Source organism: Oncorhynchus tshawytscha, linkage group LG03, assembly GCF_018296145.1.
Source record: "Oncorhynchus tshawytscha isolate Ot180627B linkage group LG03, Otsh_v2.0, whole genome shotgun sequence".
Classification (NCBI taxonomy): Eukaryota; Metazoa; Chordata; class Actinopteri; order Salmoniformes; family Salmonidae; genus Oncorhynchus; species Oncorhynchus tshawytscha.
In genome coordinates, this window is record NC_056431.1 from 7639192 (window position 1) to 7661927 (window position 22736).

The following is a 22736-nucleotide window of genomic DNA, read 5'->3' on the forward strand; positions in this document are numbered from 1 at the left end:
CCTGTTGCTGCAGGAATATTTTCCTGCTGTAGCAAACGGACTCAAATTAAGATCCTACATCTGTTAGAAGACTAGAGGCCATTGTTGGTAAGATTAACATTGTTTGTCAAATGTTGCTCTGTGTTATATTATGTGACCTCTGTTACCAGATTATTGATAATGGCTTATAATTTTTTTTTTTTTTGTACTTTTCTTTATTTTCTAAAAATGTTACATGGGTAGAAATGTAGCTGCAACTAACAAAGAGGATCTGAATGTCACGCTGGTATAACGGGTCGGGAGACAGGCGCAGGAATGAGTCATGTTTTGGGGTTTTTTCACCCAAATTACAGCGTACCAGGTAAAGGCACCGGGACGAAGATCAAACAAACATGTATACAAAACACCGTTTTGAAACCCAAACAAAAGAGCGAGGAGTACCTCGAATAAATAACACAAGCGCACAATGATACCACACGGGATGAGACCCGTAATCATCTGCGCAATACAAGCAGCACGAAAGCCAAAACAACACAGGACAGGTACTCACACGACCAACGGACATTGTAACAATAATCAACAGGACAAAGGCGAACAAAGGGAACACTTATACAATTACTAATCAAAGGGAATTGGGACCAGGTGTGCGTAATGGCAGTTCCAGAGGGATCCGTGACACTGAAGATAAACGCTGAATGAAACAAGGACTCAAAGGGACTAACAAAAAAAAAGTATTTATTTATTTATTTGTAATTAATTGAATGAATACAAAAGTGCTATAAAGTTTGTATGAGCATATTATTTCTTGTTTTATGATATAATAACAGTTAGAAACTTGAGGAAATAACATGTGCACAAGTCTAGTATCAACACAGTACTGAAACAAGATGTCAATAGTGATTTTGAATAAGCAAACAGTAGTAAATGTAGTAGTTTAATTCAAACGGGTTTATTTTTGGAAATGAAAAAGGATCAGGAGCAATTCAGTAGTGGTCAGTAGTGACACAACACTACACACACACAGATGGCACTGGCAGTAATATCAATAGGGATTGAGTAGGCATACAGCAGTAATGTGTAGGCATTGTGTAGTAATTCAGTAGTGAACATGTAGGAATTGTTTAAGTATGTGTAGGTTTTAAGTATTAGATACCCAAAAGCTCATTAGTAGTAGTCAGTAAGGGAGTAGACACAGTAGTCATTAAGGGATAAATATGTAGTGATTTAAATAGGAAATATGTAGGATTCACCAGTAGTAAAATGTCCCAATGTATCACTCATTACTACCTAAATTACTACATAAATCACTACTGGTTTACTACACATCTCAGTAGCAATCGAGTAGTAAAATCAGTAGCTTTTGTATAGATCTTGTGTAGTACCTTTCCAGGAGGGCGATGCTGCAGCTTGTTCAAAGGGGTGGAACATGTGGCTGCTGGACACTGTGTTTCCTATGGGACTGGAGAAACTTACTGAAGAAGTACAGGGGTAGTCTGTAATCAGTGTCATGTGAGGACACACTGGTATAAACCACCTGAATGACTGGTGGTGCTGGTTGTGTAACCCACTTACAAATAATGCCTGCCAACGATTCTATGAATGTGTTGAGGGTAAAAAGTCATTAAAACATAATTGAGCCATAAATACTTCACTGTGGTTTTGCCTCTGCAGTCAGCAACTGATGGAAAGATGGCAAAGGTTCTGTAGGCCAGAGAGGTGTGAATGGGCCTAGTCACTATCAAACAAAAGGTTTCACTCAAATCCATTTAGGCAAGATTGATGTATCAATCACAGGGTTTCTCATTAGTTGAAACAATAAAACTTGGCTTCATCATTGCTGATAATGCATTTGGCTCTCAGTTGTTTTTGTTTTCTTTCCCACCCAAAATAATGGATACCCATGACGTTACACCTGTGTGTACCGTAACAAGTTTGACTGAGTACACTACTTCCGTGTGGTATGGGAACTGAAATGTGCTAATAGTAAAAAGGAACCTCTTTTACAGATGTGTCTTGTCTTACCAGTTCCTGGAACAACAACATGGTCTGTGATTTTATGTCACTATGGTGACGCTAAGCTTGACCAGCAAACAAACCATATCTACAGCCACACAAGTAATAGGACATATCATAGATGTTATGCTGGAAGGTAGATGGTAGGTGTTCATTCCCCCTGTCCTCAACTTTTCTCCACAGAACAATGAAATAGGATGCCACTTATAACCCCCCCACCCTAGACTGGGGTTGACCAATCAGAAGTCATTGCAGTACAACTGGGCCAATGGCCAAATAACAAGTATCCTGCTCCAGACTCAATGTACAGACCAATAAAAACATGGCACACGTAGCTCTGAGTTCAGGACTGATATTCCACAGATTCTAAACAGCTGTTGAACTGAACCAACTATTTCAATTGACAATTCCCTATTGACCATTAGTACTCTATTTAGTTGTTGGTACTCTCGTCCTCTCATCCTCTGCGTTGTGTATTTATCTTCAAAATATTCTTATACTTACCCCCTAGACCATTTTAAAAATAAATATACTTAACATGTATTTTAGAAAACATTAAAAAATAAACAGAATAAAAAATAAGCAGTAAGCATAAAATCATTCACATGAAACACCTTGCATTCCTATAAAACACAAAGGGCATATTTTACTTGCCATTGCAATAAGAAATAGATTTCAGACAAAGTTATAGAAAAGAGGTATTAACAGGTGTGATACCACATCTGAAGGAGCATGGTTCGTTACAGCACTGAGGAGAGTTACCACTGACATATTGACCACAATCATGAGGCTTGGTGTGATGATGAGGACCCTTGTGACCCCCATCACATTCTTGTGAACACCACTGACACCCATCTCCAAAAGGACACGGTTGATGAATCTTATGATATCCCCCATCACGTAACCATCGGATTTTAGCAGACAAACATCGGGCAATAGCACACTTGATAACCTGGATGAGGATAACAAAAACAACCACAACTCCCACTATTGGAAGTATCATGCCCACCAAAAAACTTCCCCATGTACTGAATGTGGAAGACAACCACATGACTAAGCCTAGATCATCTGGATTGTAATCATGATATTTAGAGCCCTCAGTCGTGATCTTTTGGATTAGGTCAGTTATTTCTTCAGAATGATCAGGAATGTAAGTACAGCATTCAGCACCAATAACAGCACATGTACCCCCTTGTGCAGACAGAAGATAATCAAGCGCTAAATGATTTTGCATCGCCACAGTAATAATGGAAACCATGTCAGCAGTAATTAACTCAAGACTCTCAGCTGTTCTATTAGCGAGGATTTCCAAAGAGTTAGCCATATTAATAACTTCCCACGCTATTTTAGAAATACCATAAGAGGGAAAAGCAATCGCAAAGAATCTCTCTGTTTCTGTAATCACACATTTATGACGCTGTGAAAAAAGATAATTCACAGAATGTCTTACATGGGGTACTACATATCCCAAATAACACAACCCTAATAACACGACCCTTAACACAACTTTGGTAACCAGGAATAGGCATAGGAGCCACAGATAAAGTAAGTCCCAGTAGGTGCTATCATATCATTATTGATGATATTACCAAAGGTATTGACACATTAAAGTAGTCCTAGTGCCATTACTGGGAAGGTACCTATCACTCCAGGATGTCAGCTCCACCCCCAACTCATCCACATGCTGTTGAATGGACACACAACCAGGAGTATCAGGCCTCCTCCAGCACCTATCTGCAGAACTTTGTACTCTCACATGTTGATACTCAACATTCTCACACCAATTAGTACCAATAATCACTTTACACCAATTAACATCTCTCCATATAACCAACATTTCACTCTGGTTAAGAGGAATAGCCCTTAATGGAATACCTGGCCTTTATGTGAATGGAGCAGAAGTACAAACCTAACAACTACTTTGATTGACTACTGTGGCATATTGTACCGAGAGAGCTAGAAACGTATTGACTCCCGAGTGTCCCTCATCCTGCTGATGCATCTCTGTGTTAGATGTGGAAACACCACCCACATCCTGTATAAGGAGCAAACTCACAAGGAAAATCATTTCAAACATCTTTCACTTGTCTGCAAGACAATAATATTCAATCGTCCCTTTGACAAGGTAATCATTCACCAAGTCCTTTAAAAGTGACCAGCTCTTCCACACTGGTATCAGTCCCACATAGATAACTATTAGACATGATGTTCTGACAGTCTGCCGGTAGTGAGGAATTATTCTTCCGGTCTACTGGTTGCACTTCACCGTGATCTTGTATCGTTTCAGGTACAGTCAAGGGATATTGCTGCAGCCTCAGATGGTAGATTCTCATCTCATCTCAAAAGTGAAAGTAACATGTCCTGGTTTCAATAGAAATTTATATTTCACAGAGATTTCCCTAAGTAAGCATGTCCCGATTTTCAGGAAAAGGTTGGACATTTCACAGCGATATCCCTAATATGATGACTGCAGTATACAACATAGAAGCTTATCAGGTTCTGATCATCTTACTATGCTTCTTCACCTGAGATTGGCCCCCAATTGCTAATCAATCAGTTCTTTATTCTCCAGGCTCCGCTTTGTCATCGACATGGACAACCTTGCAATGAGTGACATGTATCCATCGTGATTTTCCCTGGACTTTTACTGCTGAACTCGTTATGAGCAAAATTTGATAAAGACCTTCCCATTTTGGCCCTATTGTGTCTGTCACATATTTTTTTACCATCACCCACTGTCCTGGCACTATATCATGTCCCCCCTCGGGAGTTATTCCCCTTTAGAGAGTTGTCTACAATAGTTAAGCATTGTGTCATTCATAAAGTGAATGTCTGCTTTCCTCAAATCTAACGTGCTTGGTATTATCACATTGTCCATTGTAGTAAAAAGGAGGGGTGCGTCACTTGAGTGGGTTGAGTCACTGATGTGATCTTCCTGTCTGGGTTGGCGCCCCCCCTTGGGTTGTGCCGTGGCGGAGATCTTTGTGGGCTATAGTTGGTGGTTGAAGAAATCCCTCTAGTGGTGTGGGGGCTGTGCTTTGGCAAAGTGGGTGGGGTTATAGGATAGGGCCACAGTGTCGGATAGGGCCACAGTGGATCGGATAGGGCCACAGTGTATCCTGACCCTTCCTGTCTCAGCCTCCAGTATTTATGCTGCAGTAGTTTATGTGTCAAGGGTCTAGGGTCAGTTTGTTATATCTAGAGTACTTCTCCTGTCCTATCCGGTGTCCTGTGTGAATTTAAGTATGCTCTCTCTAGTTCTCTCTTTCTTTCTCTCAGAGGACCTGAGCCCTAGGACCATGCCTCAGGACTACCTGGCATGATGACTCCTTGCTGTCCCCAGTCCACCTGGCCGTGCTGCTGCTCCAATTTCAACTGTTCTGCCTGTTATTATTATTATTTGACCATGCTGGTCATTTATGAACATTTGAACATCTTGGCCATGTTCTGTTATAATCTCCACCAGGCACAGCCAGAAGAGGACTGGCCACCACACATAGCCTGGTTCCTCTCTAGGTTTCTTCCTGGGTTTTGGCCTTTCTAGGGAGTTTTTCCTAGCCATCATGCTTCTACACCTGCATTTCTTGCTGTTTGGGGTTTTAGGCTGGGTTTCTGTACAGCACTTTGAGATATCAGCTGATGTACAAAGGGCTATATAAATAAATTTGATTTGATTTGATTAGTAACTGCCCAGCCTACCTTCCTCACACCCCCCTCCACAATGCTTGAACCGTCTGTGTATAAGATAAACTCAGGGTTTTCCAACGAATGACTCTATAAACCCATTAGAGAGCTGATCCAAAACCAACTCACAACAGTAGTGTTCAAGTAATATGGTATCTATGGGATACATCAGAGTAGCTGGATTACATGGTGTTTTTTCAACTTTACCCATGTCCCATAGATCTTGACTCATTACTTCAGTATGGTCCATATCTTCCTTGCTAATGGGATATTGTTTTGTGCAAGGTGGGGCAACACCTGTCAAGCACACTGGTTCCATATCCAAAGTTTCACACAAATTTTTCTTCGTAGTCTAGAGCCCTGGATCAGTCTTCATTGGACTGATAGAAATGTATAATGGTTTGGTCTGTTTCATATTATCTGTCTCTCCCCCCACTCCTGTTGCTCTCATCTTCTTCTCATCCTCTTGCCGTGTACTGAAGACATATGTTTTGCATAAGATATGGGCAATACAGTGACTTCAGCACCAATATCTACTAAAAAAAATCAACTGCAAAGTTATTAACCATCATGTTCATATAATCCATCCGATTTCATATGTACACCAGCTGAGATGGGACGCAAGAGGGAGTCTGTTAGTTTACCTCCACAGCATCCAGCAAACTTTGCTGATGAGCCAGAGAGAGCTTCTTAAATTTCTGCATCAGCATTGTGTCATTGGGGCTGTTGTCTTGATTCCATTTTCCCTTAGAAGGACCCTACTTCTCCTGGCCACTTCTCATAAAATCAAGTTTTCTTCTCCTTTTCATTCTCGTTGCCAACGACCAGAAATCCCGCAGTAATAACACACACCAGGTTCCTTTTTTGCTGAACGAATAATGTTGTTGGTTTCACTCGGGAACCTGCACATCTCTGAAATCCACGCCTCGTGGATGCTTAAAAGTTTTTGAACATTCATCCAACTGTTTTGGAGATTCTGATTTACGTGTGATTACTGTCAATAGAGGTTTGTCTTTACTACCTTTTACAGCCTGTGTTCTGGTTGGCCTAAGACGTCGTTAGTCACTGCTGTCAGTATCTGTTGACTCAAAGCCAGGCAGTGCTGACCAGATGCTTGAAACCTGATCTGTCATGCACAACTCAATGTGAGGATAGATAGAGGGAACAGAGAGGCTACAGGTGGGGGTCACGTCTGACTTTTTCACTCGTGTCTCCTCCTCTACTTTGCAATGTTTTTTATATCACTAAACAGTGAATTTAAAATCTGTTTAATGTTCACATCCGGAAGAGCTGTTCCGCCCTTTTCCAGAGTGCTTTTCTCACTTAACAATGACATTACATTAACATCAAAGGTTGTCTCATATATATCTCTAGTTTACATACACCTTAGCCAAATATATTTAAACTCAGTTTTCACAATTGAATCCTAGTAAAAATTCCCTGTCTTAGGTCAGTTAGGATCACCACTTTATTTTAAGAATGTGAAATGTCAGAATAATGGTAAAGAGAATGATTTATTTCACATTCCCAGTGGATCAAAGGTTTACATGCACTCAATTAGTATTTGGTAGCATTGACTTTAAATTGTTTAACTTGGGTCAAACGTTTCGGGTAGCCTTCCACAAGCTTCCCACGATAAGTTGGGTGAATTTTGGCCCGTTCCTCCTGACAAAGCTGGTGTAACTGAGTCAGGTTTCTAGGCCTCCTTGCTCGCACACACTTTTTCAGTTCTGCTCACAAATGTTCTATGGGATTGAGGTCAGGGCTTTGTGATGGCCACTCCAATACCTTGACTTTGTTGTCCTTAAGCCATTTTGCCACAACTTTGGAAGTATGCTTGGGGTCATTGTCCATTTGGAAGACCCATTTGCGACCAAGCTTTAACTTCCTGACTGAGGTCTTGAGATGTTGCTTCAATATATCCACATAACTTTCCATCCTCATGATGCCATCTATTTTGTGAAGAGCACCAGTCCCTCCTGCAGCAGAGCACCCCCACACCATGATGCTGCCACCCCCGTTCTTCACAGTTAGGATGGTGTTCTTCGGCTTGCAAGGCTCCCCCTTTTTCCTCCAAACATAAAGATGGTTATCATGGCAAAACAGTTCTATTTTTGTTTCATCAGACCAGAGGACATTTCTCCAAAAAGTGCGATCTTTGTCCCCATGTGTAGTTGCAAACCGTAGTCTGGCTTTTTTATGGGGGTTTTGGAGCAGTGGCTTCTTCCTTGCTGAGCGGCCTTTCAGGTTATGTCTATATAGGACTCATTTTACCGTAGATATAGATACTTTGTACCTGTTTCCTCCAGCATCTTCACAAGGTCCTTTGCTGTTGTTCTGGGATTGATTTGCACTTTTCCCACCAAAGTAAGTTCTTCTCTAGGAGACAGAATGCGTCTCCTTCCTGAGCGGTATGATGGCCGCGTGGTCCCATGGTGTTTATACTTGCATACTATTGTTTGTACAGATGAATGTGGTACCTTCAGGCATTTGGAAATTGCTCCCAAGGATGAACCAGACTTGTGGAGGTCTACAATTTTTTTCTGAAGTCTTGGCTAATTTCTTTTGATTTTCCCACGATGTCAAGCAAAGAGGCACTGAGTTTGAAGGTAGGCTTTGAAATACATCCACAGGTACACCTCCAATTGACTCAAATTATGTCAATTAGCTTATCAGGAGCTTCTACAGCTATGACATCATTTTCTGGAATTTTCCAAGCTGTTTAAAGGCACAGTCAAGTTAGTGTATGTAAACTTCTGACCCACTGGAATTGGGATATAGTGAATTTTAAGTGAAATAATCTGTCTGTAAACAATTGTTGAAAAAATGACTTGTGTCATGCACAAAGTAGATGTCCTAACTGACTTGCCAAAACTATAGTTTGTGAACAAGACATTTGTGGACTGGTTGAAAAATAAAAAAAATTATGACTCCAACCTAAGTGTATGTAAACTTCAACTGTATATATATAACCCCTTTTGAGGACTCAAACCTCTTATCTTCTAGAACACAAATTGTTTCTGTAGGGCCTGGTTAGAAGATATATATAATTATTATGATTATTTTTTACAAAAGTAGTGCACTGGGCCTTTACTAGTCCAGTATTAGCTGACCGGATAGCGTGCAAAACATGTTTTTCTGTGCCTATGCTATGCCTACACTCCCACCTTGTAACGATTGTCGTAGAGAGAAGGAGAAGAGGACCAAAGTGCAGCGTAGTACGTATTCATAATAATTTTAATAAAGATGAGTACTGAACAAAAACAACAAACCGACAAACGAACACTTCTGTAAGGTGCAGCAAAATCACTAAACAGAAAATAACTAACCACAACCCATAGTGGGAGAACAGGCTGCCTAAGTATGGTTCTCAATCAGAGACAACGATAACCAGCTACCTCTGATTGGGAACCATACCAGGCCAAACACATAGAAATAGAAAACATAGAACACAAAACATAGAATGCCCACCCCAACCCTGACCAAACTAAAATAGAGACATAAAAAAGGAACTAAGGTCAGGACGTGACACACCTGTTCACTGAGCTTCTCTGACACTGGCAAAATCCCTCACTCCAGGCTCCGCTCCATTGGAGACTGGGCTTTTAGCCAACTCTGAAACGCCCTCTCCATGTGAGAGCCTCACATTCCAAACACATATTCAAGTACTACACTCATAGAAAAAAAGGGTTCTACGGCTGTCCCCATAGGAGAATAATTTTTGGTTCCAGGTAGAACTTTTGGTTTCCATGTAGAACCCCCTAGGGAAAGGGTTCTACATGGAACCAAAAGGGTTCTACCTGGAATCAAAAAGGGTTATCCTATGGGGACAGCCGAAGAACCCTTTTAGGTTCTAGATGGCACCTTTTCTTCATAAGAGTGTAAAGACACACCTCTTCACACAGGCTTACCCACATTCTCTGTTGTCTTAGATTTGATCCTCTGTAGTTCACTTCCGAGGGTTGGTCTGTCATCATGTTCAGTCTGTCATCATGTTCAGTGTTCTCCCTGGTTAGTCTGTCATCATGTTTAGTGTTCTCCCTGGTCAATCTGTCATCATGATTAATGTTCTCAATGGTTCATCTGTCATCATGTTTAATGTTCTAAATGGCAAGTCTGTCATCATGTTTAGTGTTCTCCCTTGTTAGTCTGACATCATGGTGAGTCTGTCATCATGATTAGTGTTCTCCATGGTTAGTCTGTCATCATGTTCAGTGTTCTCCCTGGTTAGTCTGTCATCATGGTTCGTGTTCGCCATGGTTAATCTGTCATCATTATTAGCATTCTCCATGGCTAGTCTGTCATCATGTTTAGTCTGTCATCATGTTTAGTGTTCTCCATGGTTAGTCTGTCATCATGTTTAGTGTTTTCCATGGTTAGTCTGTCATCATGTTTAGTTTTCTCCGTGGTTAGTGTGTCATCATGATTAGTGTTCTCCATGGTTAGTCTGTCATCATGTTTAGTGTTCTCCCTTGTTAGTCTGTCATCATGTTTAGTGTTCTCCATGGTTAGTCTGTCATCATGATTAGTGTTGTCCATGGTTAGTCTGTCATCATGATTAGTGTTCTCCATGGTGAATCTGTCATCATGTTTAGTGTTCTCCATGGTTAGTCTGTCATCATGTTTAGTGTTCTCCTTTGTTAGTCTGACATCATGTTTAGTCTGTCATCATGATTAGTGTTCTCCATGGTTAGTCTGTCATCATGTTCAGTGTTCTCCCTGGTTAGTCTGTCATCATGGTTCGTGTTCTCCATGGTTAATCTGTCATCATTATTAGCATTCTCCATGGCTAGTCTGTCATCATGTTTAGTGTTCTCCATGGTTAGTATGTCATCATGTTTAGTGTTTTCCATGGTTAGTCTGTCATCATGTTTAGTGTTCTCCATGGTTAGTGTTCTCCATGGTTAGTCTGTCATCATGTTTAGTGTTCTCCATTGTTAGTCTGTCATCATGTTTAGTGTTCTCCATGGTTAGTCTGTCATCATGATTAGTGTTCTCCATGGTTAATCTGTTATCATGTTTAGTGTTCTCCATGGTTAGTCTGTCATCATGGTTAGTGTTCTCCCTTGTTAGTCTGTCATCATGTTTAGTCTGTCATCATGGTTAGTGTTCCCCATGGATAGTCTGTCATCATGTTTAGTGTTCTCTCTTGTTAGTCTGTCATCATGTTTAGTCTGTCATCATGTTTAGTGTTCTCCATGGCTAGTCTGTCATCATGTTTAGTCTTCTCCCTGGTTTGTCTGTCACCATGTTTAGTGTTCTCCATGGTTAGTCTGTCATCATGGTTAGTGTTCTCCATGGTTAGTCTGTCATCATGGTTAGTGTTCTTCATGGTTAGTCTGTCATCATGGTTAGTGTTCTCCATGGTTAGTCTGTCATCATGGTTAGTGTTCTCCATGGTTAGTCTGTCATCATGGTTAGTGTTCTCCATGGTTAGTCTGTCATCATGGTTAGTGTTCTCCATGGTTAGTCTGTCATCATGGTTCGTGTTCTCCATGGTTAATCTGTCATCATTATTAGCATTCTCCATGGCTAGTCTGTCATCATGTTTAGTCTGTCATCATGTTTAGTGTTCTCCATGGTTAGTATGTCATCATGTTTAGTGTTTTCCATGGTTAGTCTGTCATCATGTTTAGTGTTCTCCATGGTTAGTGTGTCATCATGATTAGTGTTCTCCATGGTTAGTCTGTCATCATGTTTAGTGTTCTCCCTTGTTAGTCTGTCATCATGTTTAGTGTTCTCCATGGTTAGTCTGTCATCATGATTAGTGTTCTCCATGGTTAATCTGTTATCATGTTTAGTGTTCTCCATGGTTAGTCTGTCATCATGGTTAGTGTTCTCCCTTGTTAGTCTGTCATCATGTTTAGTCTGTCATCATGGTTAGTCTGTCATCATGTTTAGTCTGTCATCATGTTTAGTCTGTCATCATGTTTAGTGTTCTCCATGGTTAGTCTGTCATCATGGTTAGTGTTCCCCATGGCTAGTCTGTCATCATGTTTAGTCTTCTCCCTGGTTTGTCTGTCACCATGTTTAGTGTTCTCCATGGTTAGTCTGTCATCATGGTTAGTGTTCTCCATGGTTAGTCTGTCATCATGGTTAGTGTTCTCCATGGTTAGTCTGTCATCATGGTTAGTGTTCTCCATGGTTAGTCTACTTTTATATACTGACTTATTTTGTGTGATTGTATTGCTTTTTATCCTATTGATGCATTATTATTATAAGGGTTGTCGTCGGGAGAAAGAGAGGGATCGGAGGACCAAAGCGCAGCGTGGTAAGTGTTCATGATGATGTTTAATTAAAACTCAGAACACTAAACAATAAACAACAACGTGAATTTACCAAAACAGTACCGTGTGGCCCAAACACTCACACGGTAACAAACACCCACACACCAAAAGTGAAACCCAGGCTACCTAAGTATGATTCTCAATCATGTTTAGTCTGTCATCATGTTTAGTGTTCTCCATGGTTAGTCTGTCATCATGTTTAGTGTTCTCCATGGCTAGTCTGTCATCATGTTTAGTCTTCTCCATGGCTAGTCTGTCATCATGGTTAATGTTCTCCCATGTTAGTCTGTCATCATGTTTAGTGTTCTCTATGGTTAGTCTGTCATCATGTTTAGTGTTCTCCATGGCTAGTCTGTCATCATGTTTAGTGTTCTCTATGGTTAGTCTGTCATCATGTTTAGTGTTCTCTATGGTTAGTCTGTCATCATGTTTAGTGTTCTCCATGGCTAGTCTGTCATCATGTTTAATGTTCTCCATGGTTAGTCTGTCATCATGTTTAGTGTTCTCTATGGTTAGTCTGTCATCATGTTTAGTGTTCTCTATGGTTAGTCTGTCATCATGTTTAGTGTTCTCCATGGCTAGTCTGTCATCATGTTTAATGTTCTCCATGGTTAGTCTGTCATCATGTTTAGTGTTCTCCATGGCTAGTCTGTCATCATGTTTAATGTTCTCCCATGGTTAGTCTGTCATCATGTTTAGTGTTCTCCATGGCTAGTCTGTCATCATGTTTAATGTTCTCCCATGTTAGTCTGTCATCATGTTTAGTGTTCTCCATGGTTAGTCTGTCATCATGTTTAGTGTTCTCCATGGTTAGTCTGTCATCATGTTTAGTGTTCTCTATGGTTAGTCTGTCATCATGATTAGTGTTCTCCATGGCTAGTCTGTCATCATGGTTAATGTTCTCCCATGTTAGTCTGTCATCATGTTTAGTGTTCTCTATGGTTAGTCTGTCATCATGTTTAGTGTTCTCCATGTTTAGTGTTCTCTATGGTTAGTCTGTCATCATGTTTAGTGTTCTCTATGGTTAGTCTGTCATCATGTTTAGTGTTCTCCATGGCTAGTCTGTCATCATGTTTAATGTTCTCCATGGTTAGTCTGTCATCATGTTTAGTGTTCTCTATGGTTAGTCTGTCATCATGTTTAGTGTTCTCTATGGTTAGTCTGTCATCATGTTTAGTGTTCTCCATGGCTAGTCTGTCATCATGTTTAATGTTCTCCCATGTTAGTCTGTCATCATGTTTAGTGTTCTCCATGGTTAGTCTGTCATCATGTTTAGTGTTCTCCATGGCTAGTCTGTCATCATGTTTAATGTTCTCCCATGTTAGTCTGTCATCATGTTTAGTGTTCTCCATGGTTAGTCTGTCATCATGGTTAGTGTTCTCCATGGTTAGTCTGTCATCATGTTTAGTGTTCTCCATGGTTAGTCTGTCATCATGGTTAGTGTTCTCCATGGTTAGTCTGTCATCATGTTTAGTGTTCTCTATGGTTAGTCTGTCATCATGTTTAGTGTTCTCCCTGGCTAGTCTGTCATCATGGTTTGTGTTCTCCATGGTTAGTCTGTCACCATGTTCAGTGTTCTGCATGGTTAGTCTGTCACCATGTTCAGTGTTCTCCCTGGTTAGTCTGTCATTATGTTTAGTCTATCATCATGGTTAGTGTTCCCCATGGCTAGTCTGCCATCATGGTTAGTGTTCTCCCTTGTTAGTCTGTCATCATGGTTAGTGTTCCCCATGGTTAGTCTGTCATGTTTAGTGTTCTCCCTGGTTTGTCTGTCATCATGTTTAGTGTTCCCCATGGTTAGTCTGTCATCATGTTTAGTGTTCTCCATGGTTAGTCTGTCATGTTTAGTGTTCTCCCTGGTTTGTCTGTCATCATGTTTAGTGTTCTCCCTGGTTTGTCTTCATCATGTTTGTGTTCCAGTCTGTCATCATGTTTAGTGTTCTCCATGGTTAGTCTGTCATGTTTAGTGTTCTCCCTGGTTTGTCTGTCATCATGTTTAGTGTTTCCATGGTTAGTCTGTCATCATGTTTAGTGTTTCCATGGTTTGTCTGTCACCATGGTTAGTGTTCTCCCTGGTTTGTCTGTCACCATGTTTAGTGTTCTCCATGGTTAGTCTGTCATCATGGTTAGTGTTCTCCATGGTTAGTCTGTCATCATGGTTAGTGTTCTCCATGGTTAGTCTACTTTTATATACTGACTTATTTTGTGTGATTGTATTGCTTTTTATCCTATTGATGCATTATTATTATAAGGGTTGTCGTCGGGAGAAAGAGAGGGATCGGAGGACCAAAGCGCAGCGTGGTAAGTGTTCATGATGATGTTTAATTAAAACTCAGAACACTAAACAATAAACAACAACGTGAATTTACCAAAACCCAAACAGTACCGTGTGGCCCAAACACTCACACGGTAACAAACACCCACACACCAAAAGTGAAACCCGGGCTACCTAAGTATGATTCTCAATCAGGGACAACAATTGACAGCTGCCTCTGATTGAGAACCATACTAGGCCGAACTCAAAAACCAACATAGACTGCCCACCCCAACTCACGCCCTGACCATACTAAAACAAAGACAAAAACAAAGGAACTAAGTTCAGAACGTGACAATTATTCTTCATGTCAAAGATGAGTCATAAGGGAACCTCTACACCCCCCCCTCTGAACCACTGTGCCGCTTAAAACCCTAAACTTGCCCCTCTTCCTCCCCCTTTCTTTCCACTGCCGCCTGCTTGCCTGTCGTCTATCTTTCCCGTTTCACCGAAAACCGTGATATTAGGTTCTCAAAACATATCAAAAAGGCAATTGTTTCAAAAGGCAGTTGTTACACATGTAACAAATTTGACTGAGTGCACTATTTCCACATAGTACAGGAACTGAAATGTACTAGTAGTGAAAAGGAAACTATTTTATAGATGTTGTTCCAGGTACTGGTAGCACCAAACACGAGCTGTGATTATAGTTCACTATGGTGCTTGAGCAACAAACAAACCGTATCAACTACAACACAAATATTAGGACCGAGTTGAAAGGTTGTTTAATATCTTCTTAGTGTTTTCAAATTGGTGTACACACCAACTTATTTTTTGGGAGAAAAAGAATATTGAATCTATTTTAGTCCCAGAGTTTTCCCATTTGCACTGAAGATATGACTTTGAATATGTGTCTCGTAAAACCACCCTTCCCTCTCTCACCTCTCAATTTTCCTGTTTGGTGGAAGTATCAGAGGTGTTAGGTGTGGTGAAGTTCTCGAACCCTGACGCTTGCACCGAGGGTCAGGATAAAGGAGAGTCTGACAGTAGGAGTGAAGTTTTTGTTAAAAGTGGACCCTTGCCTTTTGGCTGATCCATTTGTGGTTTCAGGGTGGTTGAAAACAGAGTTTTGTGCTGTAGAATCAGTAAGGGTAACCAGAAGTGGTCTTGTGATAATTGTTTGTGTTTCTGCTGGTCAGATGGAGAAGGCGCTCTGCGTTAAACGAATGGGGGCAAGAAAAGTGAATTGTTTTGCTCTCAAGAAAAGGGTGTCATTGAAAGGAGTGATTACTGGGGTAGCAGTAAATGTAAAAGTTGACCAACTGAATGGGAAGATTCCTGAGGTTTTTGATGCTTTTCGTTTGGTGCGACGCACACAGGGTGGTGTGAGTGGTGAAGCAGAAGAGTCATTGTCCGACAAAGTGATGTTAGGATATATAAGTTATCCTGTACGAGCTTTTGTGGTTATCCTGTACGAGCTTTTGAGGTTATCCTGTACAAGCTTTTGTGCTGAATACATTATGTTGTTACAGGTGTCAAGCTTATGGCCATGTGTCAGCAGTGTGTAGGAGGAAGGTTTGTAGGTGTGAGAAGTGCACAGAAGGGCATGAAACAAAGGAATGTGTAGCATTGGGGAAAGTAGTGGTATGTGTTAATTGTAAGGGTGCCCATTGGGCTGGGGATGAGAAATGGCCCGTGTGAGAGAGGCAGGTTGAGGTTTCCAGGGTTAGAGGAGTGCAGAAGTTGTCATATGCTGAGGCAGTGAAGTAGAGGAAGATGGGTCAAGGGGGATGGATCCTGAGAGGAGTGGTGTGAGTAGTAGATCTGTACCAGTACAGAACGATAGGGCAAGAAGTGATATACAGTACCAGTCAAAAGTTTGGACACACCTACTCATTCAAGGGGTTTTCTTTATTTTTTAAACTATTTTCTACATTGAAGAATAATAGTGAAGACATCAAAACTATGAAATAACACATATGGAATAATTTAGTAAACAAAAAAGTTAAGCAAATCAAAATATATTTCATATGAGATTCTTCAAAGTAGCCACACTTTGTCTTGATGCCAGCTTTGCACGCTCTTGGCATTCTCTCAACCAGCTTCATGACGTAGTCACTTGGAATGCATTTCAATTAACAGGTGTGTCTTGTTAATAGTTAATTTGTGGAATTTCTTTCCTTCTTAAAGCGTTTGAGACAATCAGTTGTGTTGCAACTAGGTAGGGGTAGTATACAGAAGATAGCCCAATTTGGTAAAAGACAAAGTCCATATTATGGCAAGAATAGCTCAAATAAGCAAAGAGAAACAACAGTCCGTCATCACTTTAAGACATGGTCAGTCAATCCGTAGAATTTCAAGTATTTTGAAAGTTTCTTCAAGTGCAGTCGCAAAAACCATCAAGCGCTATGATGAAACTGTCTCTCATGAGGACTGCAACAGGAAAGGAAGGCCCAGAGTACACTCTGCTGCAGAAAATAAGTTTGATAGATGCTTCACATTGTTACTTGAACTGACACATCTCAACATCAACTGTGCCTGGCTATGCATGACAGGAAAAGGAGGGCTGAGTACACCCCCATTCTCATCGACGAGGCAGTAGTGGAGCAGGTTGAGAGCTTCAAATTCCTTGGAATCCACATCACCAACAAATTATCATGGCCCAAACACACCAAGACAGTCGTGAAGAGGGCATGACAAAGCCTATTACCCCTCAGGAGATTGAAAAGATTTGGCATGGGTTCTCAGATCCTCAAAAAGTTCTACAGCTGCACCATCGAGAGCATACTGACTGGTTGCACCACTGCCTGGTATGGTAACTGCTCAGCACTACAGAGGGTAGTGCGAACGGCCCAGTACATCACTGGAGTCAAGCTTCCTGCCATCCAGGACCTCTATACCAGGCAGTGTCAGAGGAAGGCCCTAAAAATTGTCAAAGACTCCAGCCACCCTAGTCATAGACTGTTTTCTCTGCTACCGCACAAGCGGTACCGGAGCGCCAAGTCTAGGTCCAAAAGACTTCTTAACAACTTCTACCCCCAAGCCATAACACTCTTGAACAACTAATCAAATGGCTACTGAGACTATTTGCATTGCCCCCCCCGCCCCGCTGCTGCTACTCCTCTCTGTTCTTATCTATGCATTGTCACTTTATCTCTACCTACATGTACATATTACCTCAATTACCTCGACTAACCGGTTCCCCCACACATTGACTCTGTACCGGTACCCGCTGTGTATAGCCTCGTTGTTATTTTACTGCTGCTCTTTAATTATTTTTTATTAAAACTGGGTTGTTGGTTAAGGGCTTGTAAGTAAGCATTTCACCATTAGGTCTACACCTGCTGTATTCAGCGCATGTGACAACATTTGATTTGTTCAGAGACTACGTGAAATCAGGCCTTCATGGTTGAATTGCTGCAAAGAAACCACTACTAAAGAACACCAATAAGAAGAAGAGACTTGCTGGGCCAAGAAACACGAACAATAGACCTGTGGAAATCTGTCCTTTGGTCCGATGAGTCCAAATGTGAGATTTTTGGTTCCAACCGCCGTGTCTTTGTGAGACGCAGAGTAGTTGAACGGATGATCACCGCATGTGTAGTTCCCACCGTGAACAGGGAGGAGGAGCGATGGTGCTTTGCTGGTGACACTGTCTGTGATTTATTTAGAATTCAAGGCATACTTAACCAACATGGCTACCACAGCATTCTGCAGTAATACGCCATCCCATCTGGTTTGCGATTAATGGGATTATAATTTCTTTATCAACAGGACAATGACCCATCACACCTCCAGGCGGTGTAAAGGCTATTTGACCAAGGAGGAGAGTGATGGAGTGCTGCATCAGATGACCTGGCCTCCACAATCACCCAACCTCAACCCAATTGAGATGGTTTGGGATGAGTTGGACCACAGAGTGAAGGAAAAGCAGCCAACAAGTGCTCAGCATATGTGGGAGCTCCTTCACGACTGTTGGGAAAGCATTCCAGGTGAAGCTGGTTGAGAGAATGTCAAAAGTGTGCAAAGCTGTCATCAAGGCAAAGGGTTTCTATTTGAAGAATCTCAAATATATTTTGATTTGTTTAACACTTTTTTGGTTACTATATGATTCCATGTGTGTTATTTCATAGTTTTTAGGTCGTCACTATTATTTTACAATATGGAAAATAGTACAAATAAAATAAAAACCCTTGAATGAGTAGGTGTGTCCAAACATATTTTTATTTTATTTATTTTTTTATTTTTTTTTACCTTTATTTAACCAGGCAAGTCAGTTAAGAACACATTCTTATTTTCAATGACGGCCTGGGAACAGTGGGTTAACTGCCTGTTCAGGGGCAGAACGACAGATTTGTACCTTGTCAGCTCTTTGACTGGTACTGTATGTTTCAGTAAGATTGGAATTTTAGCATGTATAGCAATGGTTACCAACTGTACTGCAGGGATGGAACTTAAGTCGCTGAAAATTGAGGTTGTGGTGGCAGCTGCAGAGTATTTGGGTGTGCGAGACTTGACATCAGAAAAGTTACAGGGTGTGTTAAGTGGCGGTGTCCCATCCTTTCAGGTTGTTGGCCTGAGATAGATTTAAATAGTGGAGTAGGTGGTATTTTTTTTGTGAGTGTAGTGTTTGATGGCAGGGTATTTTTTTTTCTTCCCTCAAGCAAAGTATTAAGGAGATGTACTCCAGTCATGTAGATGGCGGTAATGCAACATTTATTGGATGCCAACAGCTGTTAAACCTCAAAGAACAACATTGTGCCACAGATGGGATAATGGGGGTGTTGCTAATCAGGCAATGGTTGTTAAGGTAGTTTCTCACAGAGAGAAGTGTCTGTTTTGATTGAAGAGGAGTGTGACCATAGCCCCCAGAAGTCTGCAGACTACAGGGATGAATCTATTTACACTACTAACTATAGCAAGACACGATCAGTAAGAATGTAAGGTCCTCATTTGGGTACTGGTAACAGGAGTAGCAAGAAAGGCTGCCTTTCTTATGACTTCTGGAGTCATTTCTCTCACAGAGAGAAAAACAAAATGGCTGCTGTTTAAATATATATATATTTTAAATGAGGGTGAATAACAGGGATAGAGGACATAACCATAAACTATCTATAAACTACAATATACTACCACAGCATAGCAATCACTACACTACTAAATTAACTATAAAACAGGAAACCTTAAGTATAGACGGACATCCAGCTAAATTTAATAAAATGTGAGATTAAACCTTTACACACTTCTGTAATTACTCAGGAGGAAGATGTGGCTGAGAAACATCAAGCGTAGGGACATCAGTCTGCAGAAGTCCTTTGAGGGCCTGAAGAAAGGGGGTTACGCTCTCTGCGAGGGGCACTTAGAAGTGTGTTTTACTCTGATTATTGCCCATCTTTGTCAATAAAAATACATTTCAGTCACATACCTTTCTGGTAAAAAATGTCTTTCAACAGGGTTCACGAAAGACACTGTCCTCCAAGGCAGTACCTACCAGAATAAATTGCATGAATCCACCCCCTCAATCTGCAACAGATGCACAGCAAAGTAGAAAAATAAGTCAACCACAAAGCAATTAAAGGTGCATCGTTATTGTTTTATATCAACATGTTTAAAGTCTTGAATTGTCTATTTTTTAAGTAGAGGATAGGGAAGAAGACGTAGGAGTTTAACATGAGAAAGAGAGAACAAGAGAGTGAAGGAGAGCGTAGTCCCAGCTCCAGCAGAGGAAGCAGCAGATACTGAATTTAGTTCAGGTGGTCTGCAGGAGGTGGTCTGTCAGGTGACAGATGGCAGAAGGCTTCCTCAGAAGCATACAGGAGGCGGCTCAGGTGACAGAGGTGGCGGAAGGAGTCTTCCTCACAAGCATACAGGAAGCAGCATGTAGCACAGGTGTCATGCAGGAGGAGGCCATCATCCAATTGAAGAAGGTCTATAGTATAATAATATTCCCACAGTGATTAATTGCACACACATTGAAACAAAAATATCACAAAGTTAATCTCATACAGATGTTACTTTAGTAAGAGAATACAGCTCCTGGAAAAGAAGCTGTCAAAATCACCAAAAAACAACTGGCAAACGCAAAGTAGGCATGTCTAGCAAAACTAAAAGCCACCAAAACCAAGTATGTCATCACCTTATAGATTGGAATAACAGAAATGGAGGACATACAGTAACTGACAAAAAAACGTAGCAGTCTCTGGGCAAAAACTGGCATTGTGTAAGGACTAAGAGTCCTCTTACTTAGATCTAGCGCCTTTGATTGCATCCTAGAAGGCCATGCAGAGCATGCCTACCCCCTCATAGAAAATATTATAAAGAAATGCACCATGTGTAGAATGTGAGTGCAGCTTAAAAAAAGAAATGGTGAAGTTAACAAACCAAAAACCATAGCACAGAGAAAACGGAAGTGTTTCACCGGATAGTACTTTCTTTTGGTGCCTGGACTTCACCCTCATCTCACTATCCTGGTGAAGAGAACAAAAACAAACAGAGGAAAGAGGAGTCATCCATTCCCTTTATCCCAGGGATCATCAACTAGATTCAGCCGAGTGCCAATTGTTTCTTGAGCGGATGGTTGGGGGGCAGGTATATAACAACAGATCATTTGTAGACTGAAAATTGACTGGAAGCCCGAACAAATATTTTTGAATAAAATAATAATTCAAACCTTGCTTACATTTGTATATGATCAGGTGTCTCTTTTGCATGGGAATACATGAATAGATTCTTAAATGAAATCAAATCGGAGCTGATTTCCTGGTGTTTTTCCAGTCTGTTATGTACAACAATAAAAAAAAAAACATTAAATTGCAGGGCCAAATAAATCCACCCATGTGCCAAATTCGCCCAACAGTTGGTGGAACAGTGCTTTGTCCTCACTGTCACTCAAAATAATTCCAATGTCTGCCTGAAATTGGTTATATTCAAAACAACACAAATCATTTGTTCCAACACCTGGTTCTAGCTATTTTGAGGTGTAACGATGCAGTACTATAGAGAGTACATAAATTCATAAACGTTGTTCGTCCGTGCTCATCCATTTTCTAGCTCTTCGAATAGGCGGGACAACAGAACGAGTCAAAATTCACTCAAGGCTGAAAAACGGCAATAGAACGTTGGCTAAACTGGAACACTAGCGCGAGCCCATAGCAAATTAATTTAATCATACGTGTTTTGCCTATTTTGACTGGAATTACGCTTGGAATTCATTTTAGCCGAAATGGCACAACAAATGTTTTATCCATTTTCATATTACCACTACAATTTGTTCTTAGGAACGAAACAGAGAGAAAAAAAAACTTGTGGAGAAGGTAAACATACTCACCTCGATGGTGTCAACTGCGCTTATGTCTGTGTAACAGTATAGATTTTACGTCCGTCCCCTCGCCCCGATCCCGCTAACTAGCTAGCCATTTTACATCAGCTACATCTGCATAACGAGGAAGTATAAAACAAATTGCAACTAAGGACTATTTTTGGTCTAGTGGTCAAGGACAACGAGATACAGTGCCCAGCCTTACATAATTAGAAAGAAGCGATTATATTGAATAAAATGGTGTCCTACTTTTAATTTTTTTTTTTAAATATACACATTGAGAGATATTTGGCGAAATATATATACATACCTCTATTTCCCAAAACAATGGCAGTCTGAAAGTTCCAAGAAGTCGTTTATTTAACCAGTTTACAATTTATTTACTACCATTTGCCTTTTTGTGTTTAACATTTTGTGGTTTGTAATCTAGCGGTTAAGAGTGTTGGGCAGTAACCTAAAGTTGGTTAGTTCGAATCCCCGAACAGACTAGGTGAAACATCTGTCAATGTACCCTTGAGCAAGGAACTTAACCTTAGTCGCTCTGGATAAGAGCGTCTGCTAAATAACTAAAATGTAAACTTGGCCTCTATGTGAAAGCGTGGCAATAATGTATTTACTTTTCATTATTTACAGATCTACTCCTCTGATGGCAGGCAGGCAGCACACTCAAGAAAACGAACTGCTCAGCAAAGCAAAGGCTCTTTTGAGAGCTACCAGATTTATTATTTTTAAAAAGCACATTTTTAGTGTCTCCAGTGTCTGTGTTTATATGTAAAGGGGGTGTTACTTTCACAGACTGTCACCCATCTAAATAAATTGTTTTTTAAAATTTAAAATTATGAACCAGATGTATGGTGTTTGTCCGTTTGTATGTTATGGTTTTAATGGTTATAAGTGATACAATTAACAAGAAAATGTTATATTTTGCAATCTTGTGTATTTACTACTTTAGTAAGGATATACTGAATAAATTGTACTACCGCAGTTGCTAAATAATTCCAATAAATGGCAGCATAAGATGACGAATGAAATGTCAGAAGATTAGTTCTCCCCCTGGATACACCACTCCCGGGGAGGTGCTGAAGATGGCGGCGACTGCAGACGAGATTTTAGTTTGCTCTGAGTAACCTTACATTTAAGTAAGTTTGAGAGGGATACAAGTTAACAGAACTTGGCTTATAGTAAACACAATAGAGAACAA

The 22736-nt window shown here is 40.6% G+C and overlaps 1 long non-coding RNA gene across 1 annotated transcript; it reads left to right on the forward strand.

The window, feature by feature from the left end:
* Positions 1 to 21392: 21392 nt before the first annotated feature.
* Positions 21393 to 22383, forward strand: LOC112226481. Its single transcript, XR_002949748.2, has 2 exons — positions 21393 to 21530; positions 22169 to 22383. It is a non-coding gene; the product is annotated as an uncharacterized LOC112226481 (long non-coding RNA).
* The last annotated feature ends 353 nt before the right edge of the window (positions 22384 to 22736 follow it).